Here is a 22,986-nt window from a genome sequence, read left to right as displayed (position 1 = left end):
TTCTATTGCGTTAGACCTTTTCTGGACTTAAAGTCTGATTACCATTATGTGTAAAATTCTAAGCCAGTAAACTGGTTTAGTGTAAAAAGTAAATCTATCAATAATAGTACTTCCTGATTCATGTATAACATGTACAGTACTTGAATGTGTAGTCACATTTGGATAAGCACATAAATATCGGTTAAAGAGATGCATACTAATTCACATGTCAATGTACTCTACCATCCACTCAGTATTTCTAGAGTTCTTGTATGTTTTTTTCTGTCACTTTTGGGTAATGTCCATCATTAAGAATAGCAAATCAAATATTAGACATCCTAAGAAACATACATTTTCTTATAGGTCACAGTGTAGAGTTCAATCACTCCTTTCTTTGTTCAAAGTAATTAAATTCTTTCTAGCCTTATTGCAAACATACATTTATATATTTATAGGCAACAAAAAAATTAAATATTCATCCTGTTGCCTTGTGCTTGTCAGCAAGTGTTAAACTTTGTATTATGCTACAGAATTTTTAGGAGTGCATTTGTTTCTACTCATATTGGACCATTCTATGTTTCAGTTTACAGAGATGTATAATTGCAAAGAAACAAGAGTTACACTGAAAATTAAATTATGCAATTTAGTCAATTCACTGGATCAGAATGCATTTTTCACTGAAATGACCTTGAAAAAAATGACCTACCTAGGTTACAACAAAAGAGAAGAAAGCTTGCAAACACTGATTTGCAAGGATGAATGTTTTCCTTAGACAAATTTTAGCAAAGTATGAAATTAATTTAATGAACAAGCGTGCAAGACAATGGCATAAATGTGTAAAAATACAATAAATGAATACCAAGTTTTTTTTTATGAAGGATGATGAAATCATACTTCATGATAACTAGTTTACTGAAATCTAATTAGTAAAAGAAAACACAGCTATGCTATGATCCACAAAATAAATTATATGGGGATGCACTACATAAAATATACTGCACTGCAGCTTATAGTTTTTGTAGCTATTTGCCAAATCAGCTGGAAGTATTTCCCTGCACTAGAGGTGCCTTTGAAAGTAATTAACTAGTTCTGCCATCCATACTGTATAAATAATGCACACAATATACCTGTGTTTTAATAAATAACCTGCCATAGAGCATAAAATCTTAACAATTCCTAATCAGTCCATCTTGAGTCCTTTGAACTTTGGAATAATAATTTTAGCTAAAGATGAGGTGGTAGAAGCAGGCATACAGGTTTAGTACATTCTTTAATACTGCGATTCATCAAGTTGCGCAAGCTTAAATAGAGCATCTCATCTTCTTTTTCCCGGATAGGGGGTCGCCACAGCAGATTACCTGTCTGCTCATGATTGGCAGTGGAGTTTTACAGTGTTGAGTTGCCAGCCCAGTGCCCAACCTTCCACAGAAGGCACACACACACACACACACACATGCACTCACATCTAGGGCCAATTTAGAGTGTCCAATCCATCTGCAGCATGTCTTTGGGAGGAAACCGGAGCACCCAGAGAAAACTCATGCGACCACAGGGAGGACATGCAGCCTCCACACAGAAGGCACCCCAGCCAAGGATTGAATCGGAGAACCTCTTGCTGTGAGGCGACAATGCTAACCACTGCACCACCGTGACTGCCCTTAAACAGAGCATTTCATATCTATTTCAAATAAATTATTTGCATTGATTTTAAAAAGTTATAAAAGACAAGCATATTAAAATGTAAAAGGCAAAGTGCCATTTGATTCATGTTTTTGTTCAAGGAATATTTTATGTATCTATTTATTTATTCTTTGTTGACTGGGTTAGTGCCATTAGGCACATATAGAACTGAATGTTGAGAGCTGACAAAGTGGTTGGGGTGTTTGTCTCACAGACACAGCATACAAGATATTATTCTCAACTTTGGTTGCTGTCTGGTTGTTGGATAGGCAAACTGATTACCTAGTATTAACCTATTTATACAAAAAGGGAAAATATAGAAAGTAAGGTATAAGAAGATATGGATGTAGCTTTGTTTCAGGCTGAAGAATATATTCATTAAAAATATTTTTCTCCTTCCCAGTAAATATACCGTACATTACTTAATGACTGTAATGATTAAAAGACAGTAGAATGTTATAAATTAACTGTTGTATTCTTCATGCCTTTTGCAGTTCTTATCTAAATAACAGCAGTTAGCCGAGAAGACAAGGGCTATGAGCTTTAAAAATATACTGCTTCTCTTGGTGCAGGGTTTGAATCCCTTAGCCTTCATTTGTCTACTGGTGACCTTGCATAAGTCACATAACCAGACAGTGCTTTGGAAAATTGGATTAGGCTCTTAAATGGTCTACTGGGCTGCATGCCTAGTCAGAACCTTTGAAATTAAAGAAAATGGTACCATTATATTTCTGGGTTACAAAATAAATAAATAAATAAATAAATAAATAAATAAATAAATATGACAGCCCAGACTATACAGATGTTTTCTGTATTACAAATTAATTTATTTAAGCCGAACTTTTTTGATCACAGATAGTCTTCTTATGTTGTGTGTATGCAAAACAAAAATATTTAATGCAAATAACCAAAATTTTAAAGATGAATGTGTCAGACAGTGATCAGGAGTTGTATTTAGGTTTAGGAAGGGGGAGCTTTAGGTTTAGGTGAAGGAGTGTTAAGGGTTAAGGAATCAGACACTTTAAGTTTAGTTTATAAAAAAAAAGTTTTACATTCAGGCAGTGATTGCAGACTTTAGGTGTAGGGAACAGGAGGGGAGTTTTAGGGTTAAAAAGTGTTTGTAGAGTTTAGGGTTAGGGTGTTGGAGTGGAATATTACGTTTAGTGAAGCCAGGGACTTGGGGATAGGGCTGGGTAGGGAGTGCTAGGACTAGGGATAGGGAGCAGGTGGGAGTTTTAAGGTTACAGTTAGGGATCTGGTAGGGCTATGCAATTCAGTAGGGTCTGGTGGTGGGAGAGCTAAGTAATTATCCAGGACCAGGCTAGTGTGGTTTAGGGCACTTGACAAATAGAGCAAGTAAGCAAGTGTGTGTTGCAAACTAGTAATATGCGAGTACCTGTAGTCGACTCAGAAGTGACTGAGTCCTTGGCACTGCAATACCACTCTTTCACAAGCTTGCATGAATGGCTGCTCATGCTTGAACTTGAGTACATGTTTGAGTGAGTTTTAGCAGCCATAAGGAGACATTGGACTTGCCACACCTTCGTCCAAATAAAGTTAAGTTCAAGCAAGGTAAACCTGGCAGCTGTGGCAAGGATGTCAGAGGGGGTTGGGAGCATAAATCAGAGCTTCAGGAAGTGATTAGGAGTAGAATTTAGATTTAGGGATGGGGGAGCTTTATGTTTAGGGAGCAGGGGGGTGTTTAGGGTTAAGGAGAAATAGGGGGCTTTAGGTTTAGGGAGCAGGAAGGAAGAAAGTCTTAGGTTTAAGGAGTGGGAGACAAGTTTTGGTTTAGGAAGCAATCAGGTTATTTGGGTTTAGGGAGTGATTGGGTAGGTTAGGGAATAAGAGTGGAGTTTAGCTTTGGGGAATGATGGGGGATAGTGCTATGGTTAAAGTTAGGGATTGGGTGGGAGTTTTAGGGTTAGAATTAAGGTTCTGCTGTGGCTATGCAGTTCAATAGGGTGGGGTGGTGGGATGGCTAGGTAATTATGTAGAATCGTGATAGTGTGACTTGGAACACACGCCAATCAAAACAAGTGTTTTCAGTGAACCACTAGAATGTATCAAGCAGGTGTGCAGAAAAACACTAGTATGTATCAAACAAGTGTGCAGTGAACCACTACAATGTATCGAACAAGTGTGCAGTGAACCACTAGAATATATTGAAAAGTGTGCAGTGAACCACTAGAATGTATCAAACAAGTGTGCAGCAAACCACTAGAATGTATTGAACAAGTGTGCAGTAAACCACTAGAATGTATTGAAGAAGTGTGCAATGAATCACTAGAATATATTGAACAAGTGTGCAGCGAACCACTAGAATGTATCGAATAAGGGTGTAACAAACCACTAGAATGCAAGCACTTGTAGGAGACCTGCTTAAAATGCTACTTAAAGTCTTTATACATAATCAGCATTAAAATTATAGACATATCAAGATATGATGACTACACACTTAAAAGTTTCTCTATCTTCTTGCATTCACATAAGCATTTAAATAACGATGACAATGTACATCTTCATATACCATTACCAATACCGGATAAAGTACAGTTGTGTACACTTAACATAAATGTAGATGTTTGAGTGTATTCACTGTTGCAGTCATCACATTTGGGTTATCTGCTTGCAGTAGCCCTCATTCAGACTGATTATCAAACTCTTGGGTCCTGCGTCGGTTGCTGTCTCGTCTTCTGTGACGTCAGGTAGTCAGGGGTATAAAGCATGCAGCCGATGCCATTACATCAGTTTTTCTTGCCCCAGATGTCAGGTGCCCCCCTAATGGGAAGCAATTAAATATTTATATACAAGGGTATACCTCCAACAAAAAAGCAAATACACCAAAAAGCTTTTAAGCATAGTAAAGGAGAGTAGATGTATAGCCAAAAGAAGTCAGGAGGGATGGAGGGAGAGTAACCAGGACTGCAACAGTGAATACACTTGAACATCTACATTTATGGTAGGTGTACACAACTGTACTATGTTCTTCATGTTTCACTGTTGCAGTCATCCCATTTGGGTAGATTCCCAAAGCTAAGGGTGGGAGGAGGACTTTAGATAGCATTAGGACCAGCTATAAGGCCCTGCAAGACTGCAGTGGCAAAACCAGCTCTGGATTTAGAGAAAATTAGCAAATGGTAATGCTTGGTGAAAGTATGTACAGAACTCCAGCTAGCAGCTTCTAGGATGTCCCTGGTAGGGACACATCTGAGAAAGGCTGTAGAGGTAGATGCAGCCCTTTTTGAATGGGGTCTAATCCCCTGTGAGGTAGGTTTTCCATGGTGCTTATAGCAGAAATAAATGCAATGACCTATCCATTTAGAAATGGTTTGCTTTGAAATAGCCTTCCCCTCTGCCCCTGGAGCAAATGACACCAGCAGTTGTTCAAATTTCCTTTGAGGTTTAGTCCTGTCCAAGTAAAATCTAAGTTGTCTGTGCACATCTAAGGAGTGCAGTATCCATTCCCCTTTGTTCAGTGGATTAGAAAAGAAGGTTGGCAAATGAATGGACTGATTAAGAGCCACACTGGATACCACCTTGGGCATGAAAGAGGGATTGGTCCTGAGGGATACCCTGTCCGCATGAAAGATGATGAAAGGCTCCACTGCCATAAGGGCCTGTAATTCAGATACCCTTCTTGCTGAAGTGATTGCTAAAAAGAAAGCTGTTTTCCAAGAAAGGAATTTTAACTCTGCACTTGCGGCTGGCTCAAAAAGAGGAAGAGTGAGTTTTTCCAATACAAAATTAAGGTCCCAGGCTGGAGTTGGGGCTCTCCTGGGTGGTCTTAAGTTTCTGGCCCCTCTGAGGAACTGCTTGAGCAGTGGATGAGAGAAGAGGGGTGGTTCTGTATTGTAATTATCTGAAATGGCTGAGGCATGAATTTTGATGAAAGAAAAAGAAAGGCCTTTGTGAAGCATCTCAGTTAAGTACTGAAGCATCTGAGGTAAGTTGGGCACTGCTGTGCCCCTCCCCTTGAGTCTGGCTCCAGACACAGAATCTTTTCCATTTTTCAGCATAGGATTTTCTAGTACTAGGCCTCCTTGCCTCCAAAATGACATCCAACACTTGTTTACTGAGGGATGGTAATGAAGATATTAGGTAATTAGCCAGTCTGCCAGGTTCAGGGTTTGAAGCTGAGGGTGCAGAATCTGGCTCTCCTGCTGTGACACCAGGGTAGGGGTCTGAGGCAGGTGCCATGGAGCCAGCAGTGATACACTGCGCAAGAGGGGGTACCAGTGTTGGCGTGGCCATTCTGGTGCAATCAGTATTGTCCTTGGTTTGTCTTATTTGATCTTTAGTAGTACTTTGGAGAGGAGAGGCAGAAGAGGAAAGGCATAAACTGATAGATTTTCCCAGATGAAGGACAGAGCATCCACTTTCCAGGCTTGTTTGTGCAGAGTCCTTGTACAGAATGTGTCCAATTGGTAGTTCTGGGGGGAGGCAAACAGGTCTATATCTGGGCTCTCCCATTTGTTTATCAACATGTTGAAAGTCTTTGGTTCCAGTTTCTACTTGTGTGGGTCCATGAGATTTCTGCTTAGTTCATCTGCCAGTGTATTTAGTTTTCCTGGCAGGAATTGAGCCTGTAGATGCACTTGGTAGCTCAAGGCTGTGTTCCACAGAGGCATGACTAGTCTGCAGAGGCAGTAAGAATGGGTACCCCCCCTGCTTGTTTATGTACCACATAGCAGTGGTGTTGTCTGTCTTTACCATTAATTGTCCTGGAAGAATGTGGTCCTCGAAGGCTGTCAGAGCATTCAGTACAGCTAACATTTATTTTTGATTGATATGCAGGTGCATTTGACTTGGGTTCCATTTGCCCTGAATGCACTTCCCTGCCAGGTGAGCCCCCACATGCATAGTCTGATGTGTCTGTTGTTAGGATTTGGGTGGCAGGGGGTAGAGTGAATGGTAGTCCCTTGTTTTGGTGGCAAGCCTCTGCCCAGCAAAGGAACTCTAACCATAGGCAAGGTATGATAGGAATCATTGCTTCTAGATCCTGAGAATGTTGACACCATAGGCTTTTTAGATACCATTGTAGGTTCCTCATATGCAGTCTTGCATATGGAATTAGTAGAATGCAGAAGGCCATGAACCCCAAGGCTTGCAGTATTTGCCTTGCAGATAGCAGGGATTTTGTGGCTATTAGTTTGAAGTAAGTTGCCAAATGAATGTGTTTCTCTAGCATGAGGAAAGCCATCTGGGAAGTTGTGTTCAAGCTTGCTCCCAGGAATATAATTTGTTGACAGGGTACCAGCTGTGATTTATTTTCATTTATGGTGTATACCAGACAAGTTAGCACCTTTTGTACAAATACCAGATGATTCAAAAGTATGTCCTGGCTTTCTGCCTGAATTAGACAATCGTCCAGGTATGGGTATATTTGAATATTTCTTTGCCTTCAAAATGCAATGACTGGAGCTAGGCACTTTGTAAATACCCTGGGCGCAGTAGATAAGCCAAAGGGCAGTGCAGAGAACTGATAGTGCATGTAGCCTGCTTTGAAGCATAGGTATGTTCTGCAAGATTCCCTGATTGGTATGAGCAGGTAGGCTTCCTTTAAATCCAGTGCTGCCAACCAGGTATCTTTGCCTAGCATAGGAAGCAACTGGTGAAGAGTTAGCATCTTGAATTTTGGAATCACCAAAAAGGTGTTAAGGTCCAGGATAGGACACAATGAGTTGTCTTTTCTGGGTACCAGGAAAAGTCTTGAGTAAAAACCTTGTCCCTTTTCCTCTTCTGGTACAGTTTGAATAGCCTTTATGCTTAAGAGAGAGAGTACTTGCTTTTGAGCCTCTACTCACTGATTTGGGGGTAGATCTGCCCAACTGTTTGGGGTTGGTAACGTGTGGAAGTGAAATCTGTATCCTTGGGAAACTATATTTAAAACCCATTTGTCCTGGGTAATGAGTTCCCAGTTTTTGGCCTGCAGAGCAATCTTTCCCCCTAAAGGAGCAGTCAGTTGAGAAGTGCTTGGAAGTTTTAAAGTTAAGTCACTGAGACAGCTTACCATAGGGGGGAATCTTACTAATCCCTGATTTGGAAGTGGGAGCCCCCCACTGCTTAGTCCTGTCCGTACCCTGGGACTGAAGCCTAGGTGCTCTGCTGGTTCTGGGTTTGGACTGAGAAGGCCTGGAAGAGGCAGGAAAGGACCAGTTCTTAGAGGGCCAATGCCTACTAAATCTTGGAGGCTTTACTTGTGGGAAATATTTAACAGTTTGCATAGATTTAGCTTTTTCCTCCATCTTTTTAAGAACTTTTTCTGCTTTGTTGCCAAACAGGCAGTCCTGATTTAAGGTAGCATCCAGCAATTTAGCTTTAACATGATCTGGCAAAGATTGCTCCTTAAGCCAAACATGCCTTCTAAGTACAGACCCAGTGACAGCAGCCCTGCAAGATGCCTCTAGTGAATCAAAACCACATTGCAAAGTATGTTTTCCAACCTATTCAGCAGAATGCATTAGATCCTGTAAATCCTTATTTTCAGCACAGTCAGGAATCAACATCATTTTCTGTTTAAGCAATCCAGTAATATGCTGCTGATACTTTAACATATGAAACTGGCAGTTTAAGGCCCTAATGGCCAAGGTTGCAGAAGTGTATACCTTCTTACCCCATCAATCCAGCGCCCTGGAGTCTCTATCAGAGGGGGTAGGATTTTTGGCAGTAGTAGCCTTAATGCCCTTGGGTCCCTGTGAAATGGTCTCAGGATCTGCAGTAGGATTTTTAAAAAGGAACTTGTGAGAGTCAGGAACCCTGTAATATCTATCAGGTTTTTGGGGAGCAGGAGGTAAAGAGTCAGGGGCCAAGCTAGAGGTAAAGAGTCAGGGGCCAAGCTAGATTCCGAAAAGGCATCATCAACAATGTGTAGTTCAGGCGGGATAGCTAAAGACTTGTGTTGGGGCAGGAGTAAGAAATCCCTAAGCCTCTTTTTAGAATCAGAGTAATCCTGGCTTTCCCAGCGAAAATGCTCTCTAAGAGTATGCAAGGTTTCACCAAAAGAGAAATCCTCTGGGGGGGAAGCAGAGGGAATAGAGTCCTCTGCATCAGAATCCTCATAGGTAGATAAGGATAAATCTTGGTCATCAGAGGAAACAGAAATTTCAGAATCCTGGTCAGAAGCATCATAAGCAAATTCAGTCCTACGTCTCTTAAAGGGGGAAGGTTGGCTTTCCCTGATTAAAGTAATAAGGTCTTCAGCCATTCTTATCATTTGTTTTTTAGGCATAGAGGCCTGACCATGCGGTCTGGACATTGGTTTTCTAGGCATAGTTCTGGTTTTAAGCCTTGAAGAAGAAGATGGCATTGGTTTAATATGCAAGTCAGTAGGCCTGAATACACCCTCAGAAGCCAGTGCCTGCCCAGCGGCTATGGACTCATCCAAGGAAGAGACATCCACAGGTTCCACAGTTAAAGCATCTCGCGGCATACAAGACTCTGAATGGGTCTCAGTAGAGGCCTGCGAATCTGAAGTAACAGGTATCAGGGGCTGCAGAAGAGCCTGAGTACCAGCGAACTGGTGACTGGCTTAGGAGAATCATCGTCGGCAGCTTTGGACCTAGGCGGCCTGTCTCTGTTTTTATCTTTGCATTTTTTCAGAATGTCAGTAGTCGGAAAGCTTACTGAAGACATATCTGGATAATTGAACTGAGTACCAAAATACTTAGAAGCATAAATATACCAACGACGAATAGTCCATTGCTTAAATAAGGCACAAAACCGACAGCGAGGTACGTTGTGGTCAGGGCCTAGGCAAGGAATACAGTACGAATGAAAATCTTTATGAGGTATTTGCTTTCCACAAGAAATACAATTACTGACTTTTACTGACATCGGTTTAGAGCAAGAAAAAGTTTGCCCAATGGGGTACTTAGCTATAGTGGAAGACTTCGGTTCTGAAACTCGAAAATGAAAATTTCAGGAGTCGGCTTACCAGCACTTGCGAACTGCTTCTGCTTCTGGCACTGTACAGCTAGAAAGACTGATATAATGGCGTCGGCTGCATGCTTTATACCCCTGACTACCTGATGTCATGGAAGATGAGACAGCAACCGACGCAGGACACAAGACTTTGATAATCATGCCGACTGAGGGCTACTGCAAGCAGATAAACCAAATGTGATGACTGCAACAGTGAAACACAAAAAACATCATACGTTTTTTGAATGATCTGCTTCAGGTACATGTTTAGTAGATATGTTGGCTAATAGTACATTTTTAATATAATTTAAACATGGTCTGATCATAGTTTGAAAAATCAATAAAAAAGAAAAAAAAAAATCATTATTTTCTATATGAAAAGTGTTTACAAGTGCAAACAGCTACCTGCTCCAGAGCAGTCCATGCACAAGGTGCTTTATTATAAAATAAGTATTTACTTACTACTTTTGAAATTTCCAAACATTATATTACATGATTAAATAAAAGATAGGTACTACACCACTTTCATGGAAATTAGTCCTTATTTTTGAACTAGAGGTCTCTCCTCTTCTCAAAATTTGCTTGATGTTGGTATGTAGATAATGGATTATGAAGGATCCTGATAACTACTTTGCAGTTAAAACTGAACACAAATGTACATTTCCAATTATTACTTCATTCAAAAAGGTTATACTGCGGTGGTGGTGCTGCAGTAGCGTTGTCACCTCACAGTAAGATGTTGTCCTGTTCGATTCTCAGCTAAAGCGTCTTCTGTGTGGAGACATGCATGAATGGGCGTACCTTCGTTGAAGGTTGTGCGTCAGAGATGGCAACTCGGCATGTAAAAATCTACTGCCAATCATTAGCGGACTGCAGTTCCGCTGTGGCGAGCCCTAAACAGGAAAAGCTGAAAGACACAACAACTTCATTCAAAAAGGTTAATTTGGACATCTGGCTGCTATTGAAGAATTAGGTTTCAATTTTGCAATTAATCCTAGCTCAGTTCAAAGTAGTTACAAAGAAGACTGCTCAATGAAATATGGATTTTACTGGACTACTCTGCAATAAGCAAAGATATCGAGAAAACACAGTTTTAAGGAGACTAAACCTCAGACTGGCACTTTTGTCAGATTACTGATGATGGTAGATGGGGGAATTTTTACCCTTTCATTGCTATTATGGAATCTTGGAGTTGGTATACTTAATGTAGTGGGAGTGTGGAGAATAGAGTCCCCCACATAGTGGGCATGGGGTGCTTCCATTACAAAAACACTTGCTGCTATTTAGTTTTGTTTTTATTTTTTCTTTTTATTCTTTTTTTAGAGTACTTTGCATTCCTGGAGTTTGTCCCATATATATCTATATCTATCTATCTATGTATATATATATATATATATATATATATATATATATATATTTATATGGGTCTAGGACTATTCTTTGAAAGCACATTTCACTGAAAGTCAAATGACTGTGCACAAATCACTGAAAGCTCAATTCACTGAAAACACTGAAGGTTACATATGGCCTTTTCCCCACTGTAGTGCGACCCTGGAGTTAGTATATATAGTAAGGGGGGGGTGTGGGGGGTGACATAGTTTGGCTATATATTATGTTTAGAAAAGAGTAACTTATTGAAATTGCAAGTATACATGTATATAGTTCAAAATATTTAGAATAGCTGGGGGGCTATGCCCCCCACACACCCCCAATGTGGGGGCAGTGCCCCCCACACCCCCCTTGCTATATATACTAACTCCAGGGTTGCACTACAGTGGGGAAAAGGCCATATATAACTTTCAATGAAATATGTTTCAGTGAATTGTGTTTTCAGTGAATTGAGCTTTCAGAGAATTGTGCACAGTCAAATGTGTTTCAGTGAAATGTGCTTTCAGTGAATAGTCCTAGACCCATATATATATATATATATATATATATATATATATATATATATATATATCTATATATATATATATATGCTTACATGTGTGTATGCTTTATTCTCTCTCCCGCTCGCTCTCTCTCTCTCTCTCTATATATATATATATATTAATATAGGTATAAAAATATATTGTCTGTTATCTAAAGTACTCATGGCAAAGGCATGTTATATCTTTTCAGCTGCTAATATTATATTATAGGTTCATATGTTCATCTGTAAGTACTAGTCTAGCTACCTTTGCGGGCTATTTTATGCCTAGGTAGCTTCCCTTTTTGTGCTTTAAATAATCTTATTTGGTTATAGATTGGTGTTTCCCATCCAGTGGTCAATAATTGCATATTACCCCCAATAAGAATAACTGGGATCACACCACAGATAATTTGCAGGGACCCATGCATGGGATAAAGCATTTAGGACTGCATTTCTCCATTAGTAGTAAAGAAGACAGTTCCGGGGTAAATTTTCCTTTTCCCATCTATGCTGCACTTCTGAATGGACAAGGATGAACTTTGTTTTATGCGGATAGGGTGTCTGTTCCAGAGCAGCAGTATTCTCTGTGAAATATATCTATCCCTATAAACCATTCTGTTGATGTTGCAGAACAGATTTAGATCCCTAAACCAAGCATTTCTAATGACATTTAACTTGCTGATGTGCAGAAAATACATCAGTAATGGGTTGGAGGATACCTTGTATTCCAGATATAGGTCACCTGTTAGTAGTCTGTAGGATACCTAGTATAGTGACAGGACTTTGAGATGATCCATCCAGAATATGTTGTTTTGACCTTATATCCTTTTAATAAGGTATCTCTGTGGGCATTCCAGTTCTTGCATGTGACTGGACAGATACATGTGAAAGGAAGCATTATATTCAATGAGTGGCCTAATTAGGGCTGAGTAAATGGGGACAGTGACATCCCTAGACACAATCCCTTTAAAGAATGACTTTCTTACTACAATAGACATTTTGTTCCAAAGTTAGGCCGCTGTCCACATAAGCTCCCATATCCCAAACTGCTGGGTCATCTCTTAGGGACATTTATCAATGTGGTAGTTCCCTGGGGTAGATGTCTTCCCAAAGGATATAATAATGCATTTTTGGCATTTATTTTCAGACCATGATTTTGGCACCTGTTGTTTATTTGAGACAAGCCTTCCTGCAGGATGGTCAAGTCATTTGGGGATTCAATGTCTGCTCCTAGCTTGCAGTTATCTGCAAACTTGGTCAGCCACAGCCCTTTGGTATTCTTTGGTATTGCCTTTTAGTTCAGAAAAGTAGATGTGAAACAGGATATGTCCCAGCACAAAACCCTAGTTGACTACATTGGTTACTAGTTTCTCTGTGTAGGTAACTTCCCCTATTTTGATTATCTGTGTCCTATATGTGAGCCAGTTGACAATCCAGAGAGTGACATGGGGATTTATTCCCAGTTTATTTAGCTTTTCGGAGATTTGTGTTTAAAGCTTTGCTAGGTCAAGGTAAGCTGTGTGTACCACTTTGCCTTCATCCATTGCTTTGATGACCTTTTCAAAAGCATTCTCCAGGTTGAGTAAGCATAACCTTCCCGTGACAAATCCAGACTTGAGATGAGGCTAGTGTTTACAGGTTCCTTATGTTCTGATTGATTAATTCCATGATAAGAATGTCAGTGAAAATATAACATATTCGAACCTATAACATTTTTAACTGTACAATTGTTTAAACTATATAGAAAGCGCTTACTTTTCTTATAAAATTACAATGATGCATTGTCAATGAGTTGGTCCCTTTATGGTTCTTCTTGATAAATTCTTCTATGTTCTCTTCTTAACTAAATCTTCTGTTCTGATAAGATGTTTTTCTTTTACAATTCATAAACACTACTTTTTAGTGTTGAAACATTAATTATTTCCTTCTTTCATCTTTCTAGTTATTTTATTATAAAATTTTGATAGCTCACATATACAATTGAATGTGTGTCTTTCTGCTTTTCCCAGTTAGGGGTCGCCACAGCGGAACTCCGGTCCGCTAATGATTGGCAGTTGATTTTTATGTGCTGAGTTGCCAGCCCTAATGCACAACCTTCACCGAAGGTACGCCCATTCATGCATGTCTCCATGCAGAAGACGCTCTAGCTGAGAGTCGAACTGGACAGCGGCTTACTGTGAGTACCACTATATTATAATTTATATACAGACCACACTGATTCTCTGCATAGCTGAATTAATTCAATGTTTCTTTTAATATCTGGGATTATGTAGAAAAATGCAAACCCTCTGATTGTAATCAACCACTTTAACTTGATAACTATAAATGTTAATCAAACTGATCACTGTTGCTGTAGCCTAAACTATATGGGTGATAGCCTGCCAAAGATAGAACTTTCAAAGTTTCAGGGCACCTTCCATGCACCCAAACCATTGGACAGCTTGAGCTCATCTCAGCTTGAGCTGAGCTGTCTAAAAAGACAGGTTTGAGTGTGAAGCCCTTCAGAGCTTTACTGCCCCAAAAGACAGCATACCTCTGTGGGCTCTCAAGAATGGACGGTCAGCTTGAGCTATTCCATTGCTGGGCAGATAAGGTCCTTTTGGGGAAAAAACTTCCACATTTATTATTTATTGTTGAGAAATTATTTTCCTGGTTTGAAAAGTTGTATTTTATCTAGGAATCTGTGTTTTAACTGACTGTCATGAGGCATTGAATATACTTTTAAATGGGAGCTCAATTTTTCCGTGTTTAAAAGTTGTTTGAAACATTCTAAAATCCTTTTTAGTAGAAAAAACTGTATTTATTTTACATGTGTGGGTTTGTTAAGTGCATTAATTGTTTTTTTTATTGTGTTTTACTTGGAAAAAGTGACTTTTTGGGACTTGGAAATTTTACAGGATTGTGCTGCTTAGTTCCCCCCAGGAAGGAGGCAGCATTTTCATGTTGAAGATTGAACAAACTACTAGAATCATGGCCAGTTTTTTTCAAGACATAAAAAGAAAGAAGTCAAGCAAACATCCTTTGGCACCACAACAACCTAGCAATTTGCAACCAATAAAGACAAAAAGTGCAGCAAGGTGATATGGGAAATAAGGTTTGCATTTTGCCTCAGCGATAGGTGGGTGGCTCTTCTTTGACCAAAGCTAGTTCCACAGGCCACATATCTTTTTCCACAGATTCCTCTAGTGTAGCACATACAGTAACTATGGACTGGGGGTTAGGCACATCCTCTGCAGCTGTTATGGTCTTCTCAGTGGGCGAGAGAGAGACACTTTTGTAGGTCTTGGGAGAAGGAGCAAGTAAGATTCTACTGTTTAGTCAGAATGGTGTGCCTATCCTTGAGAAAGCATCTGCTTCAATTAATAAACCTGTTTGCCCCATTTTCCTGTCAAAAAGAAACAGAAAACAAAATATTTGTCTATGCCTGCACAAATAGCCCTGGACAGGAGTAGTTTATAGGGTCTGGCTCAATGTCTTGTTTAGGTTATCAAGCCTTCTTATAAGGTGGTTTCTGGGAAAAGAAAAAAGGATTCCTATTTTCCTGAAGAGATTCAAGATTCTGAAGTTGGACAGGAAGATGAAGGGGTAGATGCAAGGTTTTCTCCTAAGATTTCTGACTCAGACTCAGAGGAAAGAATGGTATCTGAATCTCCCCGGGAGGGATTCCAGACTACTTCCAGCATGTGTCAGGGAGAACACAGAGGTTTCTCAGTCCCTCAGAAAACACTATAAGTTGTCAAAAATGTAATTTCCAGAACCTTTACCCATCCACAGTGCTGTCAGCATTGCTGGATGTGTTTGGCACTGCCTGTAACTTCCCTGGTAGTTCCTCAGTCTTTCAAGCTTGTTTACACTCATCCCACATCTGACCTTGCAGTTCCAGCTTTAGTTAATCCAGCTTCTGCTAAACAGCTGGTTAATCCCAATCCTTCCTTTTCAGATAAGGATGGTAAAATAATTGATAGGTTTGGGGGAAAAGTGTGTGCTTCAGCAACTTTGTTTTTCAGAATTCTGAATTGTCAGGCTCATATGTCAAATTTTATTCTGACTAATTGTAAAAGTATGAAGAATGTTTTATCGGCAGTGCCTTCTTGTGAGGAAAAATATGCTTTGAGTGCCTTAGTTTTTTCCATTTCAGGGTCAATATTTATTGGTTGATTTGTGTTTATGATCCTTTAGATACTGCCTACAGGGATGGGGCCACTGGTACTGTGTTGATTAGGTTTGCCTTGCTGCATTCTCAGAACCTCATAGAAGATGTAAACATAGTTACACCTCCTGGCTATAATATCATCTGTAATGACTATATAAAAAGGAAAGGTGGTGGTATTCATTTAATATTTCCAAACACCTACGATATTTCCCCTTACAGCAAACCAACACCGAAATGTAGTTCAGCAGAGCCCTTCTTATTGCTGTCCTCAAAATAAACAATTATAAACAAATATCTATTAATGTCCTTTATATCCCTCCTGGCAACAATACAGCTATACTGGAAGATATCCTACATTGGATACCCATAACATTTCCACAGGCAAAAATACTACTAGATGATGTGAATGTCAATTGGTTGGGCATAAACTCTAACTCCCCTACATCCAGCATGAACTTACATGATTTGACACATTAATTAATAGCCCCACACATTATAGCAAGACATCCCCCTGGATTTACTATTCTTTCATGCAGGACTAGCTTAGTCCTGCATGAAAGTGACCATTTAGGAGCAGGATGACAGTGCACCATGCATATTAATGAAGGCACGCTGCCTGAGCTCCTAATCTTACATGGAGCATATAAGAGTGCAGGGGGCATATCTGAGAGCAGAGCTCTCAGAATATACATGCCCCCACAATTAAGAACTGCGGAAAGGCCAAAGGAATGAGTGAGACCACTCATAGGTATCCACATATCCCCAGCAACATTCCCCCATGTGTACAACAGCAATAGTAAATGCAAATCAAATAAACAAAGCTTTTTTTTTTTTTATTAAGAATCCAATTAAAGCTAACCATAGGTGCGCGGGTGTGCCCATCTCTTAGCTATGGTTAATGCAGCTTAGGTTCATAGGCACATAGGTAGGTACTAGGCTATCTGCCTGAAGGCATTTATAAGCCTAGCCAGAATGTGTTGGCTTTTGCTGCCCCCTTAGATTAGTTCCCTGTGCCTCTGTCCAGCACAACCACTGAAGTGATCCCCGGGGTAAACTTTCTGTTTCCCATCCACTCGTCAAGATTTCTCTTGAAGAGTGTTATCGAGGAGCTCTGCCTAATGTAGATTGGAATATTGTTCCAAAGCATGGGAAGTCTCTGTGACAGGAATCTATCCCTCCAGCATGCCCTATTTATTGTTGTGGTGAGGTTTAGATCCCTAGAGCGTGTGGCTTGAGGGGATAAGGTTTTCTTTAGGTGGAGCACGTCCATCAATTCTGGGTTGGACATGGCCTTGTATGTCAGGCAGAGGTCACCTCTGAGTAGGCGGTATGCAACCGAGTACAGCTGGAGTTTCTTCAGTCGAGCTGCATAGGGCATCTGTTTGAGTCCAGTGATCCTCTTGGTGAGGTACTTATGTCGTCTTTCCAGCTGTTGCAGGTGTCTTGTAAGGTACATCCCAAATGGGACGTTGTACTCTATGATGGGTCTGATGAGTGATGAGTAGAGGGACACAATGACCTCTTTTGACCTGGATGCAAACCCTTTTGTGATTAGGTAGGCCACATAGAAGGATTTTCTAACCACTTTGACAATGTGATTATCAAAGGAGAGGTTGCTATCTACTTGGGTTCCCAGATCCCTTATTACGTTTTCCATATTTAGGAGACTACCACCTATGTGGTAGTTTGTGGGTACTTTGTTTTTTCCAAAGGGGATGACTATGCACTTTTTGGCATTTAGCTTGAGGCCATGATTTTGACACCAGGTATCCGTCTCAGTGAGACCCTGTTGTAGGATGTCTGTGTCAGCTGGAGAGTCAATTATAGCCCCTAGTTTGCAGTTGTCTGCTAACTTGGTCACCCATAGTCCTCCTGTGCTTGCCTGTACCTCTGAGAAGTATATGCTGAACAGGAGGTGTCCTAGGACTGAGCCCTGGGGAAAGACACTTGTAACTGGTTAAGAGTCAGACCTAGCTCCCAAAACTCTCACCATGTGGGTTCTGTCTGTGAGCCAATTGGCAACCCATCCTGTGACATAGGGGTTTATGTTCAGGCTGGTGAGCTTGTCTATAATACCAGAAAGGGGAATGGTGTCAAAGGCCTTTGCAAGGTCTTGGTAGGCTGTGTGGACCACCTTTACCTCGTCTATAGCCTTGGTTACCGTCTCAAAGAAGTCCACCAGGTTTAGGAGGCATGATCTGCCCTTAACAAAGCCTAACTGGGTCGGGTCAAGTGTTTGGAGGTTCCCAATGTCTCTGTTAATGAATTCCATGATGATGAGCTCCATAGCCTTGCAGACCAAGCTAGTCAGGCTTATAGGGCGATAGTTCCCGGGATCTGTTGTGGCTCCACCTTTAAGGAGCGGAATAACCATTGCTGTGTGCCACTCTATGGGTACATAGCCTGTGGCGAGGCTGAGTCTGAACAGTGTATTTAGGTGAGGGGTTAGTTCGTCTTTGAGCTTGTGTAGGATGCAGCCTGGGAAACCGTCCGGTCCCATTGATGCTGTGTTTTTGGCTTTGGAGAGGGCTATTTTAACCTGAGTGTCTGTGATTTCGGGGGCTCTACATTCTTCTGGTATGGTTATCGGCCCTTTTGGGGGTGAGAGGGGGGTGAAGTTTGCACTGAACCTGTCTGCCAGGATGTTGGCAATATTGGTTGGTTCAGTGTATTTTGTGCCATTCTGCACTAAGTCCAAGCATATCTGAGCATTGCCACTTAGATTCTTGACATAGCTAAAGAATGCCTTGTGGTTATCTTTGGAGTCCTTGGCAATTTTTCTTTCGAAGCTCGCCTTGGATGATTTTATGACAGATTGTAGTTTCTTGCTGATACTGATTAGGGATGTCTTCCCTTCTTGGGATTTTACTCTTTTTCTGTACTAGTTTCCTCCTTCTATTGTATAGCTTGTTTATGGCAGGGGTCCACAAGACTGGTTTCCTTTTCTTGGAGGAGTGAGTTATGGTTTTGCTTGGGATAGCACGATCCATGCATTCTTGTAGGTGCCCGTAGAATGCATTAGTAAAGGATTTTGCAGCTTGGACAGCGTTATCCTTTAGCATGGAGGCTTTGAAACTTTCCATTTCAGTCTTAAGTTACATGAAGTTTGCTTTTGAAAATAAAAGCTTAAATGGCTGAAGAGGATAACAAGGAAGATATAGGGAAATGACACAGTATAGCAATAGTGTAGTGGGCAGAGCATTCCCCTTACGAGCAGGCATTCCTGGTTCAAGTCCCACTGCAGCACATTCCATTTTCCATGGCAAATCATGTTATGACCAATATTTTAGTTGCATAATCCACTAAATAACATATATTTGTGAAATAGAGTACTGCATGTACACAGGAATCATGGATACAAATGAAAGGTAAAATGAATGACATCTCCATACAGCTTCCAAATCCCCCACCTTCCCAAGAACCATTAGATATTACTGTCTAAATCATTGCAATTGTAAGCGGGAGTAAGCACTAGTAAGCAAGTGTAAGCACCAGTAAGCAGTAGTAAGCATATTTAAGCACTAGTAAGTGAGTTTAAGCCCGTTTGCATGGGGGTAAGCAATGCACACACAGGTTAAGCAATTTTGAAGCTAACTCCCTGTAAGCATATTTAACTGGAGGTTAGCATTGCTTATCCTCATGCAAACCTGCTTACAACTGCTCAAAAGTGCCTTAATCACTCTGTATCCAACAGCCCTTGTTATGCCCAGCAACAAAATAAACAGCCTTGCAGGTCTTGAACCCAGAACCCTATACACTTTAATCACAGCAGTTAACCACCAAGCCATCACAGCAGTACAGAATAATGAGGTACCACCAAACAAGTCCTCACTATAGTAAAATCAAACTGAACCTGTAAAAGAAATACAGTCATATGTTCTATAAACCACCACATAACATAAATAGGCAAAATGGAGTACATCAGTAAGCCCAGATGTGAGGTGTAATTGTAATAGAGTGTTGAAGTCCCCAATAAAACACAAGGACACCATACAGTGTATGTACACATGCATCATGGATACCAGGCATATATATATATATAAGATGTAATGAATAAGAAATCAATGCAAAAAAAGAAAATATAATGCAAAGTCAAATGTAAGCAATGCTAAGCATTGCACATGATAGCTTAGGAGGTGTAAGCAATGTGTAGGTCAGCTAACTCAATGTGCCCAGTGTTATACCCCTTTAAACAATGGCAACCTTAGGTAAGCAGGTTTGCCCATAGCTTAGCCTTTTCACAACTGGCCAATCATAGAAAAGTGCGGGGAAATAAGCCCTACTTAACCAGCAGGCGGGAATACATCACTTAACTGGTTGTATCTTCCTCTTGCAGGCACTATGGCAGAAAGGGGAGAAGCTGTGCACTTCTGGGCGCAGCGCTGGTGCATCCAGGAGTCCAGAGTCATGGCAGGATTGCTTGTCAAAGACCATGAGCAGAGACTGCTGCAGGGCCAGTACCAAGGTTCCAAATACAAGGCGGAAGGCTGGGACTGTCTCGCCCATGACCTCACCAGTGCCACTGGCATACCCCAAACTGGTGATCAGGTCAGACATCACTATGCCAACCTGAAGCGGCATAAGGGGGACCCAAGACAGTGGATCCAAGAGGCTAGAATGGCAGGGGCTGTCCCAGCTGTGTGTAAGTATCACTGCATTATGTGTGTAATAATTACCAGCTCATGTATATCATGGATAGGTATGGCTCAATATTCCTCTTATGTCCTCCACAGCTGCAAGAGAGCAGGCTGTGAACCAGGAGGCCCACAGAAGTTGCCTGGAGAGGTTGCAATGTGAGGCAGGTCAGTCATACTCTTGCATGTACTGTCATAGGAAATAAATATAAAAGTATTAGTAAATTAATTGCCTGTATAAAACCTGCATTGTTTAAGGCAAGTACTGCATACACTGGAGAATATGGCAGGAAGAGTCTCATATAGTTTACATGTAAATAAATGCATAATAGCCTGACAATAAATGTCTAACTGCTGGACTGCATGTGTATACTCTGGTATCATATGGTAATATAGATTTGCAATCATGTAATAGTACTGTTGTATTAAGCACCATTACCCACACTGTGCACCATAAATAGAATGTGTAGGAATGCCTGTATATGACTAGTGTAATCCCCAGAGGCCAATTAGTACAACTGAGAGACACATAGACAGAAAACAATGAAAAGACAAACAACAAAATCCAAATAGTACATGCAACTGAGAAGTGAACTGCTGTATTTTTAGCACACACAGCCATGGTTTGAATCCTGGCAGTGGTAGTCTGCATAAAGAATCATACCCCACAACTGTACAGATATGTCCAGAATGTCCAGTAAAGTGGCCCATATCTGCTGCCTGTCAACCTGTCCCCCTGGGAAATCAGTGGGATGATCCCAGACGTATAGGCAGAAAACAGGAAATACAGCTGATTGATACACATCTATGAGAACAAAGCTGGCACACTAGCAACTCCCCAAACCCTTAGAGTAAGAAGCCACGTATGTCCCATTTACACCCTCATGTTGTCAAGCTGTGGCTAGAGTGTGTACAGTAACAGAGTGAGATGTATGTGCATAATAGTAATGTGGAATCTGGTACTGTGTGTGGCGACATTCAGGTAGTGCTAACAAACATTTCTCAAACAGGTCTGTCAGATACCAACACTATGCCCAGAAATACAAGAATGATACCCTGTACTGGTACTGTTTACTTTGGAATTGTATGGCACTGTGACTGATGCAGCTGTCCTGAATAATAAGGTGTTACTCATCACTGTCACCCACACTGTCTTACAAAATATAACTGTCTAGGAAATCCTGTATAAGATTCTTGTAATACAAGGTCAGAATGCAAAATCACAGGATAATTATAAGACAGAAAGCAGATAGGAGATACACAGCAATATCTATATAGTACTCACAACTCTGATGGACAGTGTTAAATTTGTAGCAGACACACCCATGATCTGAATCTTGTGAGTCGAAGTAGGCTACATACAGAATCATACTCCACAACTGTACAGAAAAGACCAGAATGTCCAGTATATGGGCCCATATTTGCTGCCTGTCCCCCTGTCCCCCTGTCCCCCTGGGAAGTATGTGGGATGATCCCAGATGTCTTGGAGGCAAACAGTGAATACAACTGATTGTCACACATCTATGAGAACAAACCTGTCACTCTAGCAAAACTCTCAAAACTATTATAAGAGTAATAAGCCAAGTATGTCCTATCTACATCCCCATGTTATCAACTGTGACCACAGTGTGTACAGTAACAGAGTGAGATGTATGTGCATAATACTAATGTGTAATCTGGTACTTTGTGTGGCAACATTCAGGTAGTGCTAACAAACATTTCTCCCACAGGTACGTCTGATATGAACACTGTGCTGATAAAAAAAAAGCTTGATACACTGTATTGGTACCGTTTACTCTGGTAATGTATGGATTGTGAGGGTTGCAGTTTCTCTAATTAATAAGGTATCACTGATCACTGTCACCCACACTGTGCTACATAATATAACTGTGTAGGAAAGCCTGTATAAGAGTGTGGTAAGTCACTAAAGGTTGAAGAGGGCAATAGTCTAGATATGTCCCAGTTCACCTGCATGTGGTCAAGACATGGCCAGAGTCTGTGCAGAAAGAGATGGACAGCTATGTGCACAACATCAACCTGGAATCTGTAAGTATGTGTAGAAGCAGTTAGTTAGTGTTAACAAACATTTCATCCACAGGTATACCAGGTAAGAGGTGTATACTGCAGATAAAACCAGTTCATGTATAACGATGACGACAGCCATATCACTATCCAAACTAAGGCTATAGGGTACTGTAGTAATACTTGTAAGATACAGATAACAGCACTGACTAGGAAAGTAATGTGGACTACAGGAATATACTACTTGTTAATTGACATCTTTCTCACCTTACCATATCTCCAACAATAAACTATATACCCACCTCGACTGGCATGTAATGACTTCACTGTTCTGATTATGTCCTATTGGTTGATAAATATTTAAATATGTTTTTATTCCAACATTGGTGGCATGGTGCCATCAATGTATCTGCATGCTGTTGTTATTACCACTGTAGTCCCATATATGCATGTGTTCCATTTGCTGTGCAACTTTTCTGTATCTGCTGCCTGGGTTAATGGGAATACCTCTGCATGCTGTTATACCTAACCCTGGAATGTGTTGACTATTACTAACCCACATGTGATGATAAAATTTAAACACTATAGCACGTTAGGGAAGGCCGGTCCCTGTGGACCCACCTGTCCCACCTCAGCTGGCCATGGCACTGGTTACTAAGACATCTGGGGCCCAACCCAGGACC

This window comes from Protopterus annectens, chromosome 6.part0 (genome assembly GCF_019279795.1).
Source record: "Protopterus annectens isolate FY-2018-M chromosome 6.part0, PAN1.0, whole genome shotgun sequence".
Lineage (NCBI taxonomy): Eukaryota > Metazoa > Chordata > Ceratodontiformes > Protopteridae > Protopterus > Protopterus annectens.
This window is presented reverse-complemented; position numbering follows the sequence as displayed.